Below are 6,490 nucleotides of genomic sequence, written 5' to 3' on the forward strand. Positions count from 1 at the left end.
CATCAGTAAAAACAGACACAAAATAGTTGTTAAATAAATTGGCCTTGGTGGAATCATCTATAACAACCTTACTATCATGATGAATGGGATTATGACATGATCGAATCTTATTAATCCAAATCCAAAAAAAACAACTTTTTGTCCACTATGAAGATTTTTAGTTACCGAGTCTACATATGCCTTGAAGTCAAATCTAGAAGCAGATCAAACTTTGTTAAGTAGATGATTGTACTTTGCTTGATGAGAGGGTGTAAACAACCCTTTTAATTTCTTATAACACAAATGTTTTAATCTTATCAACTTAATGGTGGTAGATGACAACCAGCTCTTCATCTTCTATCTATGCCATTAACCGTAGAAACAGTATCATGTACAGCAGCAAAAAAGAGGTCTTTCCAATGTGACCACCACATATCAATGCCATCAGCTTCAGCAAGATCTCAGGGTACCAATTCAAGAGCCCTCCTATATGATTCAAAGTCAGGATTCTTATAATTATAGAGTGTATGATGTGTAGTAACTTGTTTTGGTGGAAGAATGTCTAGAATAATCATGATCAGCATTAGGCAAATTATCAGTTACTTCAACAGAGGGAACCATCTCATATCTATTGGTGAAAACTAAACCAAGTAGATTTGATCCTCTAGTAGGAGTAGACGCACACTGTTCTAAGGATAAATGGGATAAATCATCTATCACAGAAATAAAGTTGAAGTTTTGTCTGAACAGTTAACAGATGGTGTTCCCCAGTCAATTCCAGGTAAGTTGAAATCTCCACAAAGCAAAATCAGAGCTGTGGAAGGGAGTGAAGAAAGAGAATATTGAAGTTTGAGAAGGTGAGAGTAAGAGGAATTAGGTGGTCTACAGTACACTCTGAACGTTATGGGCTTGCCACTAATCATTAGATGAATCCATAACAACTCGATATCAGCCTTGTTGTATTCTGGATAGACAACAGAGGGAAAGGTATCCAATACAGCAATAAGGACACCACCACCATGATGATTCCTATCCAGTCTATACACAGTGTAATTTGGTGGAAATTTTCACTGCTAGCTATTGTGCTATCAAGATAAGTTTCAGTAATCATAACAACACCAGGAGTTAGTGTAGATAACTTGGGAAATAAATCAAGTCTCTTGTGTTAACAATACTATGAGCATTAAAACACCAGCAGGTAAGTGAGTGAACTTTCCCAGCTGGAAGTGGATTGGAGCTACAAGCTGAACTCATGTTTGTCAAGTGGAGTCTCTGAATATGAGCTGGAAACATTTACACAACACGTGGCTCGCCTCAAACTCACCCAAAAACTTACCTTCATACAGACAGTGAAAGTTGTGATTACGTTTAACAGGCAAACGTCAGGTTAGCATTAGGGTTAGGGTCGGGTTCAGCTTTGGTATCTTCTTCACTGGTATGGGTTAGACTATATAGTATTTTATATTGTAACATTTAAATAGTACAAAAACAAGAGGAGTAGCCAGCAAGCACCAGTGGTACAGTGGCAGAGTGTTGGTACTCCAAACCTGGATGTTAAGCTAACCATATAGCAAGAATTCAGTAGATAAATTGACCTATTTATAATCTATTCTAGACTAGCTGGCTGCAATTTATTTGTAGATTCAGTGAGTAGCTACAAGGGTAGCAAATGACTTCCATCAGTTATTTTATTGGAAGAAGGCTTTGACTCAGACGAAAAGAAGTTTTGAGCACTAAATTAAGTCCCATTGTATTTTACCTAGTGTTTTAAAGTTATATAGAATATGGAGGGAATTGATCTTTTAACTGAACATGGTTTAATGAGTGTGAATGGATTGCTTAAGTATTGTACCCTTTCTAAGATTCTGGTAGTATTGATTAGCTATATAGACCCTATAGTCAAGATACCATTGTAGTTCTGTATTGCAGAAGTTCCAAGAAACACTGACAAAGTGATGGCATGAGATGATAGTAGTGAAGATCAGTATATAGACCAAAACCAATGTGTATAGTAGTTTAAATGTCAAGCATTATAAAATTAAAACCTTGCTAGACCCCAGCATCCGAGTCCTACTACTCCTGTTAGAAATCCTAGATCCGCCCCTGACCTCGCATGCATGTTAGCGTGCAATCAGCAATCCTATTTTACTTTTGTGTTATTCCTACAATTGTTTAGTACAAGCTTTTATGTAGTTTTCCGTGATCATTCCAGACAAATAATGGCTTGAAAAGCTGCCAATCTCATAATGGAATAATAGTGGAAATGGACTGTTTGCTAGCATCATGGTTGCAGGATGGGAAACAGACTTATAATACTCAAACAATTGATTGAGTTAGCTAGTAGAGATGGTGCTATATGGTAGAGAGGAGCTAGATCACATCGGGCTGTCAGGTGGCTCTAGTTCATTGATTTATAAATTGATTCTTGTCTAGCATTATTATACCTAGGGGTGGTGGTACGTATACAAACCCCAGGAATAAAAATATCAATGAACGTTAAACCAAAAAAAGATTGAGCTACAAATTTCAGTTGGGGGGTTGATATTTTTATGAATATCTGTTAATCCATGAAAATTGTGAAAACTTCTCTCTAAAAACCTGTATGCACTCTATGCTAGGAAAATTTAACATGCTATAAGCCTAATGCGAAGAAATCATACTAGAAGATAAAGTAATGTTATGGTAAAGTAAGTTACTAGGTAGAAATAAACAAAATGTACTTGTGCCATAGTGACACCATGATTACTCTGCTTGGAGATGGCTTTTGCAATAGAATGATCAATACTTATTAGCTCAATAGCCAAAAAATTGAACGCTCAATACTTTTGCCTTCACTTTCCCCATAAAACATTGTGAAATCTGAAGCCATGGCAACTTTTTGTGGGGCCATGCCAAGATCACACATGGTCTATACAGGAACATTGCATACTTTTTCTATTGACTAAATCACATCAGACAATCAAGTCAAAACATAGTGCCATCATTTTTGATTCAAACCAATTAGCAAAACAATTAAAGAACTAAAGCCTCTACGACCTACAGCCCAGTGGCCAGGAAATTCCAGCAGACTGGACTGCAAACTAATTACATAATGTTCTGCTCATTGCACATCCCTACACTGTACGTACACATATGGTCACACACAGCCAGACCACTTTTTCTTCTTTTGTCATTAGATTCTTCCAAACCAGCTGACCCAATTAGCCAACCCAATGAAAAACGAAGAACAGTGGTCTAACTGTGCAAGACTACTAGAGCCATTCATGCATGAAGCTGTAGCTTGTACCCTTTCAACCAACTCGCTTGATGGATGCATGGCTCAAATTATTAACTTGAAGCCACAATTACTTGAATTGAAACCTTGCATTGTCAACAAAAAGAATGGTACACAAAGGCCAATAGGTCCATGATGCATGCTACTGCAGTGCCAAAAGGCATCTGTCAATGTCTAGATCTAACATTTAAAAAAAGAAGCCTGTAGTTATATAGCCTTAGCTGTTGTTTACAGTGTCTGAAGGCAATAGTTTAGACAGTCAATCAGTCAGCAGAAAGTTCCAATTAAAAACCATTAAAAACTTTGTAGCAACTTAGTGGAAGCGTTTTAGGTCACATTGAAGACACTTTATTTTCATTGTAAAAGGATGATGCAAAATTTATCTTTACGAAAATATGATAATGAAGCATTTCAGTACTGAAATGAAATGAATATTTTAGGAAGTGGTTACTTAACTGAAAGAATAAAGCTATGGGACTTTTAACCAGATGATGTAATTATTTCAAAAATAACTGGGCTGCTTTGTAATGTGATTCACTTTGTGCATGCATGCTCAGGCCTGGTAAGTCATATTACAGGTGTAAGGGCTTTGCCTGATATGTATGCCCAACAACCTGGCCCAATCAAGAGCATGCACATATATCAGGCAAAAGCTTGAATGCCCGTGTTACAACTAATACGTAACACTTCTGATCTGTAGCAGGCTAATAGCCCACGCCTGGTGATCAATCACCCAAGCCAATATGAGTGCAACCGCTGAATAATATTATATATACATGCCTGAAAGATTCGATCGTGGGTTAGCAGCTGGTATGTTCTGGCTATGATGAACAGACAAATCCTAGAGATATCAAGGAGAATTTCAGTTACACGAGTGTAATGTTTTAATCAGTGCTATTGAATTGTTCCTATGGCATAATTACTGAGTTTACTAAAGGTCTAGATGGGTAAGCTTACTTGTAGAGTGCTGATTTTGTGTAGAGGGGTAATTTTGTGTTATCGGTAGGAATGTGGGTATTCGAAAAACATGTGGAGATGATTGCTATAACAGCAGTTATCACCTTAGCCCGATGTTTTTCAACTCATAGGATATAGCATTGAGGATAACATAACGCTTTTCATCTGAGTGGTTTTTATGGTCAAATCCAAGTCATGCATACTAGAACTGTTTAAATATCATTCAAGATTAAACTGTAGATCATAATACTTTTTTAGGTTAATTAATGATTGGAACACTTTTGTCTGCATTTGTATCAGCACATAACAGTACAAATTAACTATAATTACTTACTTGATTCTAGATTTACTTTGTTATATAATTTTGTGCTGTTATGTGCTGATCTGGTATGCAGGCTGTGCCTTTACAGGTACTTTAATCATAATCATAATAATCATAATCACATGAGATTTAACCAATCCCCACAACTGATTTTGCCTTAATGTCTACAATTGCCACTTCTGGCCCAGGATGTAGCCCAGGCGCATGTACAGTCACCAACTGGACTACATTGCAAATGTAGCCCACTCCTTTGATCCAAGGTACAAAAGTGTTATACATTCTATAGGTATTTGTCTTGTTTCACTTAAAGATTTTTGCTTAGGTTCCTTGGCTAGTGGTAAGTACCTTGTACAGGCTTTGCCTCCATTGTTTCCCTGGTAAACAAAAACAAAACAAAGACTGTTTGATAAATTTGAGGCTCCTTCCTTTAATGTACATAGCTATTTGAATTACAGGACTGTTTGTATCAAATCTATCAAGTTACAAACTAATCAATTCAACGTATCAATAACCATATCACTTTCAACTCTGCTAATACTAGATCAGGTGCCAACAACATGTTACTTCAACATCTTAACAAATCATGACGTTCTTATTTTCACCATTTGCCATCCCTGTGGAATGCAATACCAATTCTAGACTTAAACATGTCAGTTTGTTGAAATCTAAACTGAAATTGTATTTGTCCTGAGAAACTTTGATGAGAATATAATAACTGCGCTCTACATTACTTAGCTAGCTATGTCCATGTTCTAGATGTTAGCAAGCAAAACATCAATGCAACTACCTATTTGAAACACTTAGCTATAATTTAACTGTGTAGCTAACTTCTTTATACAGTTATGGTTGTTGGTTGCTACCAACAGACCTTCGGTATTATCTTTCACACCTATGGCCCAAATATTTATTTATTTATTATCATTATGCACTTGTCAATTTCATGCCCCACCCCCCACCCCCGGGGGTGGTGGGGGAATACAGGGGATTTGACAAATCGTGGTTTCAAATTCCCCACTACTGGGGCAAAATCGGCTGTCGAATCCCCACTATGTCCCCACCCCCTAGTAAGGGATTTGACAACACCTCAAGGATAAACGCATATTTCATGCATGCGACTAATAACTAACCTGGTATACACCTGTAGCTAGTAAAATTATAGTGAGTACGATTTTATTTATTTATTTTATTTATTTATTTAATTCTTTATGGTGAAAAGTGACACCAAAGGTCTGATGGTAACTTGCACCATCAGCCTGCCTAAGTACAAAATTATCTACAATTATACAATGTTATGTTGATTAATTATAAATGTTTGAAGTTTGTGACTGGAGGTCTGGATTGATGACAGGTTCTGCAAGGACAAAGGAAGTGAAAGGTACAGTTGTTGCTCTCGTCAAAATTCGTTAGAAAGTGATTCCATAAGAATGATTTAAGCTTAGATTTGAGAGTAAAATATGATGTGTTTATATCCATTATCGGCATGGCATTCCACAAAGATGGTAACCGATGGAAATAAGAATGTCGAGCTGTGTTGTTAAGGTGATGAGGCATCAAGAGTTTATTGCTTGCTCCAGCCCTAGTAGTAGAAGAGTTAATTGTTTAGAAATGCAACTACTGAAAATCGGTCAGTGAATTGGAGAACTGTTAATTGCCCCAGGGGTGGGGACAAGAAGCAATGTCAAATCCCCACTTGGGGTGTGGGGAAGTCCGGGGGTGGGGCATGAAATTGACAAGTGCATTATGCACCTATCAATGTCACGCCCCACCTACCCCAGGTTGGGCAGCAGGTGGGGATTTGTCACCCAAACTCGTCCCCAGGGTAGGGGAATTTGCAACACGAATATCCGTACTTTTCCATAGTGTTGTGATTCGCGGGATAATTAGTAGGGATTCGTAACTCAAAGTTGTCCCCAGGGGTGGGGAATTTGCATTCTCGCATTTGCAAATCCCCAACAGTA

This window comes from Dysidea avara, chromosome 3 (assembly GCF_963678975.1).
Source record: "Dysidea avara chromosome 3, odDysAvar1.4, whole genome shotgun sequence".
NCBI classification, from domain to species: domain Eukaryota; kingdom Metazoa; phylum Porifera; class Demospongiae; order Dictyoceratida; family Dysideidae; genus Dysidea; species Dysidea avara.